The 17604-nt window shown below is 43.1% G+C and overlaps 2 long non-coding RNA genes across 2 annotated transcripts; both read left to right on the top strand.

Annotated features, from left to right (window-relative positions):
• The first annotated feature begins 2724 nt into the window (after positions 1-2724).
• LOC142477451 (uncharacterized) lies at positions 2725-5732 on the top strand. Its single transcript, XR_012792392.1, has 3 exons — positions 2725-2854; positions 4299-4402; positions 5634-5732. It is a non-coding gene; the product is annotated as an uncharacterized LOC142477451 (long non-coding RNA).
• A 2408-nt stretch (positions 5733-8140) lies between these two features.
• Positions 8141-15728, top strand: LOC142477453 (uncharacterized). The gene is made up of 5 exons (XR_012792394.1): positions 8141-8255; positions 9276-9371; positions 10813-10924; positions 14545-14664; positions 15651-15728. It is a non-coding gene; the product is annotated as an uncharacterized LOC142477453 (long non-coding RNA).
• The last annotated feature ends 1876 nt before the right edge of the window (positions 15729-17604 follow it).

Genomic DNA, 17604 nt, shown 5'->3' with positions numbered 1-17604 from the left:
TCCCACTGATTTGCCTCTGCTTAATTAAACTCTCCTCTGACATCTACTCTAACCTCTCTGCTCTCTCTCTCTTTCCGCTTAAACTAACAATCTTATTAACTCTTACAATGCTATCCTCCTATCTATATGCCCCCTCTAGGCTCTGACACACTTGTCCCTCTAGCCCACACCCTTGGCTAAATTCCCAAACATGTTCATCACACTTCCACTCGCTGTTCTTAATGCCTATGAAGGAAATCACACAATTGATATTTGATTTTTCTACAGTAAAAATGTCTCCAGTCCTGTATAAAGCTGCTCTCTGGGGCCAAACCACACTACTTTTTTTTCACATTCATCAACACTCAAATTTAATTTACGCTGTCTTTTTTTCCCTGTATTTGACTCCCTCCACTAACCTTCTCCTCACACTTGCCATCCTTCCTTCACTTCTCCTCAAGCATTTGACTACTTCAGAGGCAAGGTGGATGCCACCCACAAGGAGATTCCTTCTGTCCCTTCCCCCTTCTCTCCTTCTACCTAATTCTCCTTCTGCATTTGACTCCTTTTCTTCTCTTACAGAGCTGGAAGCTAATCATCTTCTCTTCTCCCTCTACCACATGCCCTCTAGATCGTATCCCCTCACACCTTACTGCATCTCTTAGTCCCCACTCTCACCCACATCTTCAATTCCTCCCTATTCTCTGGCTCTTTACCCTCTTACTTTAAGCCTGTAGTGGTCACCCTTTTCTCAGAAACAACCTACACCCTATGTGCCTTACTAACTACCGCCCTGTATCCCTCCTGCTGTTTGTCTCCTAATTGCTAGAATGTCAACATTCTTAAATCACATTCCCTCCTGGATCCTTTACAACCTGCCTTTCGTACAGCTCGTTCTACAGACTGTGCTTAAAGCAAATTCCCAAGGTCACTTTTCCCTACTAATCCTACTTGATCTATCTGCTGCGTTTGATGCTCTCAATCACTCTCCTCCTTCATATTCTAAACTCTCTCTTGGTATCCGTAACACAGTTCTATCCTGGTTTTCATCATAACTTTCCTGTCACACATTCTCCATCTCTGTTGCTAACATGTCTTCGTCTTCTATTGATCTGTCTGTGGGTATACATCAGGGCTCTGTTCTGAGATCTCTCTTTCTCTCTACATACTATCATTTGGTGACCTCATCAACTCTTTGTGACAATCCTATAAATAACAAATACAAATATCAGGTCATGGGAATAAGTGATTTGGACATAAAAGTAACATTTCGGAAGTGTGGACAACTAATACATCTTGTAGATTGCCTTTACAGTGTGATGTCATTGATTCAGTAGATTGTGTGCAGACCAGGACTGCAGTACAGTGTCACTCACATGGATGACTTGCGTGGTAGAAGCTCAAGAACAAGGATGTCAAACTCCAGTCCTCGAGGGCAGCAAACAGGCCAGGTTTTCAGGATATCCCTACTGAAAACCTGGCCTGTTTGGGACCCTCGAGGACTGGAGTTTGACATGCATGCTCTAGAAGGAGCACAGCTGTGGGTGGGAGGTGGATTTGCTTTGCATCAAATGGTTTGGAGCAAGGTTTATTGTATGTATTATCATAATAACAATGCAATGCTTAACTTTTATTTCAGGAGGGATGACTGCAGAACAGAAGTGAATATTGAAGCCATGTGTTCCTTTTCTTGCAAAAGAGAAAATTTGAAGGACAGTTGAAGAGAAGGAAAATTACTACACAGAGACAGATAAGCAATGTGTATATTTCTCATTTACCATTTAGTATTTGTCGTTTTATTGACTCCACACAATCCGGCTGCTACGGGTTTCACATTGAATATTTTCATCTCTACTCTACCCCTTCCTGTGATCTGAACCATGCAAGTTTTCGTTGATTCAATACATCATGAGTAGAGTGTGGCTACAGTATGAAGTAAAGACCCAAGGACCACATCTACTACCATTCATAACAAGAACATGTGCAGTAGCGCACAGCTGCAGTTCTATGTGATTGTTATGAAAGGTTGAGGTGGTTCAATTCTATGAATCTGGAGTGGGATGGATCCTGTTTGCATCATATGGTTTCATCTAGGCCAGTAGATTATATAACTCTCAGTACAGGTTACACATGGCATCAGTATTAGTGATTTAAAGAGGAGGAAAGCTTCAATGTGGAGAACAAAGCCAAGTAATGTTGAAGTTACTCCTTTTACCATTTACTTGGTCAGTCTGTACTGTCTACTCTCCACACAGCTGCTAAGGATCTTCCATTTTAAATACTTTCACCTCCTATTCTGCACTGCTTTGCTGCCCATTATTCAGAGATGCGTTCCAGTCATGTTTAGCACTCTGAATCTCTCTGCAGTCATTGGTTCAGCACATCATGGGTAGAGCATGGCTACAGATACAGCAAGCTATTATTATTTTACCGGCTGATCACCCATAATATTGCATTAAAACATAGAATATCACTTAATTTCCAAAAGATTCAGTGATGCTGATAATGCAGAATCTCACAACATTTCCCATCATAATGCCATAATGCACAAGTGGGAGAAATAATCCTTGCTATATCTGTACATTGTGTGACGTATTACCTCAATGACCAATGAGAGCAAGTACATCTTCTGTATAGAGCGGCTGTGTTATGATGCAGTTATTGATCATCATTGACATAATCACAAGAATCTTATGCAAAGGGAAATTGTCCGCAGCGAAGTGAGATTTCAGCCCCCAAACGTCTGTAATATTAATGCAATGTCTTACTTTTGTTGCAGTGAACACTGAAGAGACGGATCTACTACAACACTGTACAGGATGAGCATACGCTACAAGCAGCAAAATGATCTTGCAGTTGACAGTATGTTGTTCTGGTAATGTGCACAATTATTATTTATGGGCTACACACCACAGTGCTGGACATATTCTGTTAACTTCAACTCTACTCCTAACATGGAGATGTCTTCCTGGTGTTACTGATTCAGTACATCATATGCACAGTGTGGTTATGATATGATGGATTGATTTAATGAACCCACCAACCAATGATGACATCTGCATCATCTTCTGTAAAGTGCAGCTACAGCATGATATTATCAGCATTTGGTGCGGTATAATCAGAGGTATCTATGTGCTTTTGTGCCTGTTTTAAGTCCTCCAGCTTAACGCCCCTACACCTCCCACTACACAGGCATACTTACTTATGCATACACTGACATCTGGCATACCTACACACACCCCAGGGCCACTTCCTTCCCCTGATGTCAGGGAGAGGATGGGCATGCAGAGTGCAGTAAGTCTCCACGTTACTCTGGCCAACAGTCTTGGCCTACCTCCAGCATCTGTCACCCACAACATCTGTTCCCTCCTTGTAAAGTGCTGAACTATCTCACCTGGGTCAGTGCTATAGCTGATCACAGTGCCCGATCAGGATGTCACTGTGACAGGCAGCAGTGCAGATTGACCGGTCAATCAATGCAGTGCCGCAACATATGCACTAAATGAGATTTCCGTGCCCCCAGTCAGGTTACTCCCTGGGCAGTGACCCTGCTCACACCCTCCCCTAGTTCCACCTCTGATCACAATTATCTCTCTTGGAGAGTGTAGCAAATTGGAGTTGGGGGAATCTCACCTCTGCCATGCATGGTCACAATCTGGGCACAGGACCCAAATAGTGGGCAATGTGGCACTTCTTACAGTAGAGAATAAGTAACTTTATTCTTTACTTGTGTATTAAGGACCTTATTTGCATTAAATTCAGTCCACATGGGACCAAGACTTTCTGGCTTACTGAACAAAGTGGAATTGTTTCGTAGAGGGTGGAGAATTGTATTTTATCTGAAATTACCCCCTCTGCACAAAATACAAACAATTATACCCATACAAGTACCTTGTGGAAGTTGTTGCCCTCTATCTTCCTGTGGTCTCTCCCTGTTTCTCACCGTGCCTCCTCCCATTTCCTTGCACCTCTGCGTCTCCGCATATATCCCTATACTCAGAGCCGGCTCCGGTCAGTGACATGGGATGCCCAAATATGAGCATACCCATATATGGGCATCCATGCCACTGACCGGAGCCCGCTCTGTTGCGGATATGGAGAGAGACTGGGAGATTTACATCCCCTTATAATTCATATGGTGCATAGTACCGGCACGTATTGTTTTACCGGTACTGTGTACCTTCCTACTTTCACACTGGTACAGTATATGCTGCAGTGGGACTGAGAGGGATATATTGGTAACACATAGTCATTGTTGGGGGAATTCAATCCATTTTGAAAATAGTAATGAAATGTTTTTTACTTTTCTTTTTTTTCAGTAATGAAGAATGAAACATTTCTGTTAAAATTGAATTGGAGGTGAACTGGATTCATCATCAACTCTGCACCAGTGTGAATTGATGTTCTTTAATGTTCTGATAAGGTACATGCAACATCTCTTCCTCAACCCCTGCACCACTCTCTGCCTCTTGCCTCTCTCTCTCCACCTCCCTGCTAAGCGTATTAACCCATCTAATGTAATCCACATTCCATGTCTCACTTTACTCTTCACTTCTCACGTGCCCTCTGGAATGACTGCTCTCTGACTAACAAGGTCTATTTGTACATGACCTCTTCTGCTCTCATCATCCACCACCTCTCATTCCCCTCACCCCTGTCCTACTCGATACCTCAGCTTAATTGAACTCTCTCCTCTGACATCTACCCTTATCTCTAACCTCTCCTCACTTTCTGCTTAAACTAACTATCTTGTTAACTTTTACAATGCTATCATCTCCTCCTCCTCCCTCCTCCTCCTCCCTCCTCCATCATATATATGCCCCTTCTAGGCTCTGACACACTCATCCCTCTAAGGCCATGATTATCATGGGCACATGCTTGGTCATCCACAGTGCGTGCGAGCGATGCAGAGCCGCCTCGGACCTCAGTGCAGGGATTGCTGCATACCCCCAGCATCTGTCACCCACAAACAATACACACACTAATACTCCCCACAATACACACTATAATACCTCCTCAATACTAATCTCCCCAATAATATTATAGCTCCAAACACAATATACACAACACCCTTACACAAGATACACAATCTAGTACTCTCCTCTGCACCTCTACACACAATATAATACTCCCACACACACAATATACACACTACCCTCCTACCCCCATAAAATACAACCAATAATACACACACACTTTGTGGATGTTGGGACCAGCTCCCGGCATGCACCAGTGAAAGAGAGAGGCCCGCAGAAGCTCGGAAGAACTCCCTCCATCCGTGCCTTCCTCCGTTTCACATCTTCTCCCTGTCTCTCTCCCTCCCTTTCCTTGCATCTCCCTGCGTCTTTACGTATACCCAGTCAGTGACGGCTCTGGTCACGTGATGCCTTAATATGGGCTTATCCATATATGTTCATCCACGTCACTAATGTGATGCCCGCACTGTTGCGGAGCTGGTACTTACGACGGGCACTTATTGTTTTATCAGTACTGCGTACCTGACTCTACCGGCCTACTTTCAACACTAGTACAATATGTGCTTCACTACGAGTGAGTGGGGAATATTGGCATCACACAGTCACTGTTGAATATGCCATTCAATCCATTTTGAAAATAGTAATGCAATGTGGTTTTGTTTTGTTTGCTTTTTGCAGTAATGAAGAATGGAAAAGTTATATTAAAATTAAATTGGAGGGGGACTAGATTCAGCATTTCATCATGAACTCTGCACTTGTGAGAATTTAACTTCTTGAATACCCTGACAGGTACACGCAACATTAAGACTATAATCTGCTGTGCAAGCTTTCGTGCTATACCTCCCCCTCAGGTTTTGATTTATACATTTGCTCCCTCAATTCATGTCCTCTAATATTTGAAAGCTCTCTCCTAGCATTTTCTCTTTACCACAGAACGTCATCCCAATGTAACCTCTCTCTTGTTCTTTCTGCTGGCTGTTTCCTCACTCCTCTGTTAAACTTTTCTAATTTCTCTAACTTCCACACTCCTGCTTTTATCCACATGTTCTCCTCTTTCCTTCCCCTACCTTTGCATGTGTCTACACACTGCACCATTTGTACAGACCTCTATTGCAGCTATTTCTGCACTGCTCAATGAAAAGCACTCTTTAATATCCTATTCTCTGTGCCCCCTCTCTCTGCGCCCCCTCTTTTGGCGCCTCCTCTCTCTGCGCCCCCTCTCTCTGCGCCTATCTGTCTCATTCTCTCTACGTCCCTCTCTCTCTACATAGAGCTATCTCTGTCTCTCTCTACACCTATCTCTGTGTCTCCTTCTATGTTTGCTGATGTGTGGGATATCTCTTATAATCTTGAACCTGCTCATATACACATCGGGCCTCCCTGCCTCTGCCTCCCTGCTAAGAGTGTTAACCTATCTAATGTAATCCACATTCCTTTCTTTTCTCTTCCCTTCTCCTATGCCATCTGGAATGTCCGTTCTCTGACTAACAAGGCTCTAGTTGTACATGACCTCTTCTGCTCTCATCATTCACAATCAGTCATTCCCCTCACCCCATCTTACCTGTCCCACTGATTTGCCTCTGCTTAATTAAACTCTCCTCTGACATCTACTCTAACCTCTCTGCTCTCTCTCTTTCCGCTTAAACTAACAATCTTATTAACTCTTACAATGCTATCCTCCTATCTATATGCCCCCTCTAGGCTCTGACACACTTGTCCCTCTAGCCCACACCCTTGGCTAAATTCCCAAACATGTTCATCACACTTCCACTCGCTGTTCTTAATGCCTATGAAGGAAATCACACAATTGATATTTGATTTTTCTACAGTAAAAATGTCTCCAGTCCTGTATAAAGCTGCTCTCTGGGGCCAAACCACACTACTTTTTTTTCACATTCATCAACACTCAAATTTAATTTACGCTGTCTTTTTTTCCCTGTATTTGACTCCCTCCACTAACCTTCTCCTCACACTTGCCATCCTTCCTTCACTTCTCCTCAAGCATTTGACTACTTCAGAGGCAAGGTGGATGCCACCCACAAGGAGATTCCTTCTGTCCCTTCCCCCTTCTCTCCTTCTACCTAATTCTCCTTCTGCATTTGACTCTTTTTCTTCTCTTACAGAGCTGGAAGCAAATCATCTTCTCTTCTCCCTCTACCACATGCCCTCTAGATCGTATCCCCTCACACCTTACTGCATCTCTTAGTCCCCACTCTCACCCACATCTTCAATTCCTCCCTATTCTCTGGCTCTTTACCCTCTTACTTTAAGCCTGTAGTGGTCACCCTTTTCTCAGAAACAACCTACACCCTATGTGCCTTACTAACTACCGCCCTGTATCCCTCCTGCTGTTTGTCTCCTAATTGCTAGAATGTCAACATTCTTAAATCACATTCCCTCCTGGATCCTTTACAACCTGCCTTTCGTACAGCTCGTTCTACAGACTGTGCTTAAAGCAAATTCCCAAGGTCACTTTTCCCTACTAATCCTACTTGATCTATCTGCTGCGTTTGATGCTCTCAATCACTCTCCTCCTTCATATTCTAAACTCTCTCTTGGTATCCGTAACACAGTTCTATCCTGGTTTTCATCATAACTTTCCTGTCACACATTCTCCATCTCTGTTGCTAACATGTCTTCGTCTTCTATTGATCTGTCTGTGGGTATACATCAGGGCTCTGTTCTGAGATCTCTCTTTCTCTCTACATACTATCATTTGGTGACCTCATCAACTCTTTGTGACAATCCTATAAATAACAAATACAAATATCAGGTCATGGGAATAAGTGATTTGGACATAAAAGTAACATTTCGGAAGTGTGGACAACTAATACATCTTGTAGATTGCCTTTACAGTGTGATGTCATTGATTCAGTAGATTGTGTGCAGACCAGGACTGCAGTACAGTGTCACTCACATGGATGACTTGCGTGGTAGAAGCTCAAGAACAAGGATGTCAAACTCCAGTCCTCGAGGGCCGCAAACAGGCCAGGTTTTCAGGATATCCCTACTGAAAACCTGGCCTGTTTGGGACCCTCGAGGACTGGAGTTTGACATGCATGCTCTAGAAGGAGCACAGCTGTGGGTGGGAGGTGGATTTGCTTTGCATCAAATGGTTTGGAGCAAGGTTTATTGTATGTATTATCATAATAACAATGCAATGCTTAACTTTTATTTCAGGAGGGATGACTGCAGAACAGAAGTGAATATTGAAGCCATGTGTTCCTTTTCTTGCAAAAGAGAAAATTTGAAGGACAGTTGAAGAGAAGGAAAATTACTACACAGAGACAGATAAGCAATGTGTATATTTCTCATTTACCATTTAGTATTTGTCGTTTTATTGACTCCACACAATCCGGCTGCTACGGGTTTCACATTGAATATTTTCATCTCTACTCTACCCCTTCCTGTGATCTGAACCATGCAAGTTTTCGTTGATTCAATACATCATGAGTAGAGTGTGGCTACAGTATGAAGTAAAGACCCAAGGACCACATCTACTACCATTCATAACAAGAACATGTGCAGTAGCGCACAGCTGCAGTTCTATGTGATTGTTATGAAAGGTTGAGGTGGTTCAATTCTATGAATCTGGAGTGGGATGGATCCTGTTTGCATCATATGGTTTCATCTAGGCCAGTAGATTATATAACTCTCAGTACAGGTTACACATGGCATCAGTATTAGTGATTTAAAGAGGAGGAAAGCTTCAATGTGGAGAACAAAGCCAAGTAATGTTGAAGTTACTCCTTTTACCATTTACTTGGTCAGTCTGTACTGTCTACTCTCCACACAGCTGCTAAGGATCTTCCATTTTAAATACTTTCACCTCCTATTCTGCACTGCTTTGCTGCCCATTATTCAGAGATGCGTTCCTGTCATGTTTAGCACTCTGAATCTCTCTGCAGTCATTGGTTCAGCACATCATGGGTAGAGCATGGCTACAGATACAGCAAGCTATTATTATTTTACCGGCTGATCACCCATAATATTGCATTAAAACATAGAATATCACTTAATTTCCAAAAGATTCAGTGATGCTGATAATGCAGAATCTCACAACATTTCCCATCATAATGCCATAATGCACAAGTGGGAGAAATAATCCTTGCTATATCTGTACATTGTGTGACGTATTACCTCAATGACCAATGAGAGCAAGTACATCTTCTGTATAGAGCGGCTGTGTTATGATGCAGTTATTGATCATCATTGACATAATCACAAGAATCTTATGCAAAGGGAAATTGTCCGCAGCGAAGTGAGATTTCAGCCCCCAAACGTCTGTAATATTAATGCAATGTCTTACTTTTGTTGCAGTGAACACTGAAGAGACGGATCTACTACAACACTGTACAGGATGAGCATACGCTACAAGCAGCAAAATGATCTTGCAGTTGCCAGTATGTTGTTCTGGTAATGTGCACAATTATTATTTATGGGCTACACACCACAGTGCTGGACATATTCTGTTAACTTCAACTCTACTCCTAACATGGAGATGTCTTCCTGGTGTTACTGATTCAGTACATCATATGCACAGTGTGGTTATGATATGATGGATTGATTTAATGAACCCACCAACCAATGATGACATCTGCATCATCTTCTGTAAAGTGCAGCTACAGCATGATATTATCAGCATTTGGTGCGGTATAATCAGAGGTATCTATGTGCTTTTGTGCCTGTTTTAAGTCCTCCAGCTTAACGCCCCTACACCTCCCACTACACAGGCATACTTACTTATGCATACACTGACATCTGGCATACCTACACACACCCCAGGGCCACTTCCTTCCCCTGATGTCAGGGAGAGGATGGGCATGCAGAGTGCAGTAAGTCTCCACGTTACTCTGGCCAACAGTCTTGGCCTACCTCCAGCATCTGTCACCCACAACATCTGTTCCCTCCTTGTAAAGTGCTGAACTATCTCACCTGGGTCAGTGCTATAGCTGATCACAGTGCCCGATCAGGATGTCACTGTGACAGGCAGCAGTGCAGATTGACCGGTCAATCAATGCAGTGCCGCAACATATGCACTAAATGAGATTTCCGTGCCCCCAGTCAGGTTACTCCCTGGGCAGTGACCCTGCTCACACCCTCCCCTAGTTCCACCTCTGATCACAATTATCTCTCTTGGAGAGTGTAGCAAATTGGAGTTGGGGGAATCTCACCTCTGCCATGCATGGTCACAATCTGGGCACAGGACCCAAATAGTGGGCAATGTGGCACTTCTTACAGTAGAGAATAAGTAACTTTATTCTTTACTTGTGTATTAAGGACCTTATTTGCATTAAATTCAGTCCACATGGGACCAAGACTTTCTGGCTTACTGAACAAAGTGGAATTGTTTCGTAGAGGGTGGAGAATTGTATTTTATCTGAAATTAAACCCTCTGCACAAAATACAAACAATTATACCCATACAAGTACCTTGTGGAAGTTGTTGCCCTCTATCTTCCTGTGGTCTCTCCCTGTTTCTCACCGTGCCTCCTCCCATTTCCTTGCACCTCTGCGTCTCCGCATATATCCCTATACTCAGAGCCGGCTCCGGTCAGTGACATGGGATGCCCAAATATGAGCATACCCATATATGGGCATCCATGCCACTGACCGGAGCCCGCTCTGTTGCGGATATGGAGAGAGACTGGGAGATTTACATCCCCTTATAATTCATATGGTGCATAGTACCGGCACGTATTGTTTTACCGGTACTGTGTACCTTCTTACTTTCACACTGGTACAGTATGTGCTGCAGTGGGACTGAGAGGGATATATTGGTAACACATAGTCATTGTTGGGGGAATTCAATCCATTTTGAAAATAGTAATGCATTGTTTTTTAATTTTTTTTTGCAGTAATGAAGAATGAAAAAGTTCTGTTAAAATTGAATTGGACGTGAACTGGATTCAGCATTTCATCATCAACTCTGCACCAGTGTGAATTGACGTTCTTTAATGTTCTGACAAGGTACATGCAACATCTCTTCCTCTACCCCTACACCACCCTCTGCCTCTTGCCTCTCTCTCCACCTCCCTGCTAAGCGTATTAACCCATCTAATGTAATCCACATTCCTTGTCTCACTTTACTCTTCCCTTCTCACGTGCCCTCTGGAATGTCTGCTCTACGACTAACATGGTCTATTTGTACATGACCTCTTCTGCTCTCATCATCCACCACTTCTCATTCCCCTCACCCCTGTCCTACTCGATACCTCAGCTTAATTGAACTCTCTCCTCTGACATCTACCCTTATCTCTAACCTCTCCTCACTTTCTGCTTAAACTAGCTATCTTGTTAACTCTTACAATGCTATCATCTCCTCCTCCCTCCTCCTCCATCATCTATATGCCCCTTCTAGGCTCTGACACACTCATCCCTCTAAGGCCGTGATTATCATGGGCACACGCTTGGTTGTCCACAGTGCGTGCGAGCGATGCAGGGCCTCCCCGTCGCCTCGGACCTCAGTGCAGGGATTGCTGGAGCGACAGGCATGCGCTAACTTTGCCATCTGTTGCGTGCTTACTATAGACGCAGCCTAACCCATGCATTGGTTTAATTCACAAGCACGCTCTCATCACACTTCATCACATCACACTGCTGCTCTTAACACCTATGGAGGAAATCTCACAGTCTGATTTTCTACACTAAACCTTTGTCCTGTTCTGTAAAACTCTGCTCCTTTTTTTAAGGTCAAACACTACTTTTTCCTCACTCATCAACACTCCAATTTCATTCACACTGTCTTCTATGTATTTGAGTCCCACCACTGACTTTCTCCTCCCACTTAACATCCATCCTTTATTTCTCCTCAAGCCTTTGCTCACTTGAGGCAAGGTGGATGCCATCCACAAGTAGATTCGTTCTCTCCCTTCCCCCGCTCTCTTTTTCTATCTAGATCTCATTGCACTCTTGACTCCTTTTCTCCTGTCACAAAGCTGGAACCTGATCTTCTCTTCTCCCTCTACCACATGCCCTCTCAATCCTATATTCTCACTCTCACCCACATCTTCAATTCCTCCATATCCTTTGGCTCTTTCAACTCTTCCTTTTAAGCATGCAGTGGTCACCCCTATTCTCAAAAATAACCTTGACCTTGTGTGAATTTCTAACTATCGCCCTGTATCCGTCCTACCATTTGCCTCCTAATTGCTAGAACGTCTTGTGATCTCCCGTTTGATCAACATTCTTAAATCACATGCTCCTCTGGGCCCTTCACAATCTGCCTTTCCCAATGTAACCAATTATGTACATAAAGAAAATTCCCAAGGTCCATTTTACTTACTAATCCTGCTTGATCTCTCTTCTGCTTTTGATACTGTCAATCACTCTTCTCATTCATATTCTAAACTCTTTCTTCGTATCCGCAGCAAACTTATATCCTGGTTTTCATCATACTTCTCCATCACACATTCTCCATCTCTGTTGCTAACGTGTCTTTGTCTCCTGTTGTTTTGTCTGTTGGTATACCTCAGGACTCTGTTCTGGGACCTCTCTCACTACATACTATCACTAGTTGACCTTATCAACTATTTTGGCCCTTGATATCATCTCTATGCAGATGATACACACACCTATCCACCCTACCGTCACTCCTGCAATTTAGTTCCTAGTTTCGGGTCGCCTCCTGGCTATATCCTCCATGGATGACACTCTTCTGCCTTAAACCTAATGTCTAAAACTGAGCTCCTCATATTTCCCCCTAAATCTGGCCTAATATCACCTTTCTCCATCGCAGTAAACAGTACTACCATCATCCTGTCATGAAAGCACATTGCCTAGGAGTAACATTTGACTCTTCCCTTTCCATCTTCATTCACGACACTGGCTAAAGTTTGTCGATTCTTTCTCTGTAATATTTCCAAGATTTGCCCTTTTCTCTGTCAATCTACTGCTAAAACGCCAATGCATGCCCTTATCGTATGGGTTAACATACTGCTAACAGGGCTCCCTGCTTCACAACTTTCTCATTTGCAATCTATCCAAAACTCTGCTGCTTGAATAATTTCCCTTTCTCCCACAACAGTATCTGCTCATCTCCTCCTCCTCCTTAAATCCCTCTCCTTGCTTCCCATCAAGTTTCAGATCACCTACAAAGTTCTCCTCCTTACCTTTTTGTTAAGGTTCTCTATTAGTGGTGTACCGAGTACCCGGCGTTACCCGACACATTTCCAGCTACCCGGACATTACTCGAAACCGGCCACTGAGAAGTGGACTTGGCCGGGTAATACCCGGCGTCGGGTAATGTCAGGGCAGCTGGAAATAATCTTTTATACTTACCTTTCCTAAGACATCTAGGATCAGCAGCAGCAGTCCTCTGATGTTGGCAGCATCAGAGGTGTCTTCACCTGGCGGGGGGAGCTGCAGGAATCACTTCCACAGCACCGAAGCAGGTAAGCTGTGTCTGTGAGCCTGCAGCTCCCCCGCCGGCTGAAGACACCACAGATGCTGCCACCGTCACAGGACTGCTGCTGATCCTAGATGTCACCGCCACCCGGAAGGTAAGTGCCAAACCGTGTACCCGACCGGGTAGAACCTTTCATTTTGGCCGGGTACCCGTTACCCATTTTTTTATAGTTGAGGACCCAGTCCAACACTATTCTCTATTCATCTGCTCCTTCCTACATATCATCTTTGGTCTCGTTATGCCCTTCCTCGTCTCCTAAGCTCTACTAATAGCTGTCTCCATTATACTTCTTACACCTCTACTGCGCACTCGCTCTCTTGCCTGAAACCCTTTCCCATCAATTTACCTGTGAAACTCACACACACTCAGTATATGCCAACATACCCTCTTCCACCCACATTTAAGATCAACCTTAAAATTCACAACTTAAATGAAGCATTTCAATAGCTTTTACTCGTTGCTACTGTCACTCATTCAGTCACTAACTATTGTTCCCAAGAAGTGCTTTATACTACAAGTACCCACCATTAAGGACAAGCATTGTCATCTACTGCACTTGTTCCCCCACCTGTTGTCTCTCTGTAAGTCTCCTTACATTTCTCTTAGATTGTAAACTACCCAGGACAGGGATTTACTTTCCTATTGTCTGTTTTTGTTTGTTGAACTTATTGTATAATAATTTCCTGTACTTTTTGGTCTCTCTTGTAAAGCGCTGAGTACACAATGGGTGGTATATAAATAGAGATATATGCAGAGTCTAGAGACAAGGCACACGTGTATAGGTAGCTACAGTTTATCCGGGACCGTATGCATCCTTGAAGTGCCTGTCCCAGTTATTTTCTATTGATTGCAATGTAGGAGTGTCTGTCCTGTCTTATTTTTTTTATTATTATTATTATTATTATATATACAAAGATATATACAAAGATTGTTTCCTGTCGTTAGCATGACATTGTGTGACACAGTGTGATGTCATTGATTCAGTAGATTGTGTGCAGACCGGGACTGCAGTACAGTTTCACTGACATGAATAACTTGTGTGGTAGAAGCTCTAGAAGGAGCACAGCTGTGGGAGGGAGGTGGATTTGCTTTGTATCACATGGTTTGGAGCAAGGTTCATTGTATGTATCGTCAATAATAATTATAATAATAATAATGCAATGCTTAACTTTTTTATTTCAAGAGGAAAGACTGCAGAACAGAAGTGAATATTGAAGCCATGTGTTCATTTTCTTGCAAAATAGAAAATTGAAGGACAGTTGAAGAGGAGGAAAATGACTACACAGAGACAGATAAGCAATGTGTATATTTCTCATTTAGTATTTGTCGTTTTATTGACTCCAAAAAATCCGGCTGCTAAGGGTTTCGCATTGGACATATTCACCTCTACTCCACCCCTTCCTGTGATCTGTACCATGCAGATTTTTGTTGATTCAATACATCATGAATAGAGTGTGGCTACAGTATGAAGTACTGACCCAAGGACCACATCTACTACCATTCATAACAAGAACATGTGCAGTAGCGCACTGCTGCAGTTCTATGTTATTGCTATGAAAGGTTGAGGTGGTGCAATCATATGAATCTTGAGTGGGAGGGATCCTGTTTGCATCATTTAATTTGATCTAGGCCAGTAGAGTATATAACTCTCAGTACAGGTTACATATGGCATCAGTATTAGTGATTTAAAGAACAGAAAAACAGGAGTGGAGAACAAAACCAAGTAATGTTGAAGTTACTACTTTTTACTATTTACTTGGTCAGTCTGTACTGTCTACTCCCCACACAGCTGCTAAGGGTTTCCATTTGAGATACATTCACCTTCTACTCTGCACTACTGTGCTACCCTCTATTCAGAGATGAGTTCAAGTCATGTTTACCACTCTAAATCGCTCTGCAGTCATTGATTCAGCACATCATGGGTAGAGCATGGCTATAGATACAGCAAGCTTTATTTTACCCTAATATTGCATTAAAAAATAGAATATCACTCAGTTTCCTACAGATTTACTGATGCTGATAATGCAGAATCTCACCCTCCCATCATAATACACCAGAGGAAGAAATAATCCTTGCTATATATGTACATTGTGTGACATATTGCCTCCATGACCATTGATGGCAAATACATATTCTGTATAGAGCAGCTGTGTTATGATGTAGTTGTTATTGATCATCATTGAGATATAATCACAAGAATCTTATGCAAAGGGAAACTGTCATTAGCATAGTGGGATTTCAGCCCCCAAACTTCTGTAATATTAATGCAATGTCTTACTTTTATTGCAGTGAACACCGAAGAGACGGATCTACTACAACACTGCACAGGACAAGAGTATACACTACAAGCAGCAAAATGATCATGCAGTTGACAATATGTTGTTCTGGTAATGTGCACAATTATTATGTATGGGCTCCACACCACAGTGCTGGACATATTTTGTTAACTTCAACACTACCCCTACCATGGAGATGTCTTCCTGTGATTGGTGTTACTGATTCAGTACATCATATGCATAGTGTGGCTATTATATGATGGATTGATTTAATGAACCCACCAAACACTGATGACATCTGTATCATCTTCTGTAAAGTGCATCTACAGCAGGATATTATCAGCATTTGGGGTGATATAATCAGAGGCATCTATGTGCTTTTGTGCTGGGTAAAGTCCTCCAGCTGAACCGCCCCCCGCCCCCCACCCCCCTACACCTCCTGCCACACAGGCAAACTTACTTACACACACAGCACACTTACTTATGCACACTGACACTTGGCATACCTACACACACACACCCCACAGCCACTGGCATGCATGCAGAGTCCTGGGCATGCAGGATGGGCATGCAGAGTACAGAATATCTCCACCTTGCTCTGGCCCGTACTCTTGGCCTACCCCCAGCATCTGTCACCCACAACCTCTGTTCCCTCCCTGTAAATTGCTGCACTAACACACCTTGGTCAGCGCTGCAACCGATCACAGCACCGGATCATGTCACTGTGATAGGAAGCAGTGCTAATTGACCGGTCAATCAATGCCACGTGGCAACATACGCACCAAAAGAGATTTCCATGCCCCCTGACAGGCTACTCCCTGGGCAGTGACCCTGCTCATCTTCCACCTCTGATCACAATATTCTCTCTTGGAGAGTGTAGCAAATTGGAGTTGGGGGAATTTCACCTCTGCAGTGCATGTAGAGTCCTGTATGCAGAGTACAGAAAGTCTCCACCTTAGTCTGGCCCGTACTCTTGGCCTACCCACAGCATCTGTCACCCACAAATAATACATACACTAATACTCCCCACAATACACACTTTAATACCTCCTCAATAATAATCTCCCCAATAATATTATAGTCTTAAACACAATATACACAATACCCCCTAACACAAGATACCCAATCTAACACTCTCCTCTGCACCTCAACATAATATACACACTATAATACCCTACACACAATATAATACTCCCACACACACACAATATACACACTATCCTCCTACCGCCATAAAACACAACCAATAATACACACACACTTTGTGGATGTTGGGACCAGCTCCTTGCATGCACCAGTGAAAGAGAGAGGCCTGCCATCCGTGCCTCCCTCCATTTCCCATCTTCTCCCTGTCTCTCTCCCTCCCTTTCTTTGCATCTCCCTGCATCTTTGCGTATACCCAGTCAGTGACGGCTCCGGTCACGTGATGCCTTAATATGGGCTTATCCATATATCTGTTGCAGAGATGGAGAGAGACCTGGAGATTTTACATTTCCTTATAATTCATATTGGTACTTAGTACGGGCACTTATTGTTTTATCAGTACTGGGTACCTGACCGTACTGGCCTACGAGTGAGAAGGCAATATTGGCATCACACAGTTACTGTTGAATATGTCATTCAATCCATTTTGAAAATAGTAATGCAATGTGGTTTTGTTTTGTTTGCTTTTTGCAGTAATGAAGAATGAAAAAGTTATATTAAAATTAAATTGGAGGGGAACTGGATTCAGCATTTCTTCATGAACTCTGCACTTGTGAGCATTGACCTTCTTGAGTGCCCTGACAGGTACACGCAACTTTAAGACTATAATCTTCATCAACTGCTGTGCAAGCTTTCGTGCTATACCTCCCCCTCCGGTTTTGATTTATACATTTGCTCTCTCAATTCATGTCCTCTAATATCTGGAGGCTCTCTCCTAGCATTTCTCTCTACCACAGCACGTCATCCCAATGTAACCTCTCTCT

The sequence above is a fragment of the Ascaphus truei genome, unplaced genomic scaffold, assembly GCF_040206685.1.
Source record: "Ascaphus truei isolate aAscTru1 unplaced genomic scaffold, aAscTru1.hap1 HAP1_SCAFFOLD_2115, whole genome shotgun sequence".
Lineage (NCBI taxonomy): Eukaryota > Metazoa > Chordata > Amphibia > Anura > Ascaphidae > Ascaphus > Ascaphus truei.
This window is presented reverse-complemented; position numbering and strand designations above follow the sequence as displayed.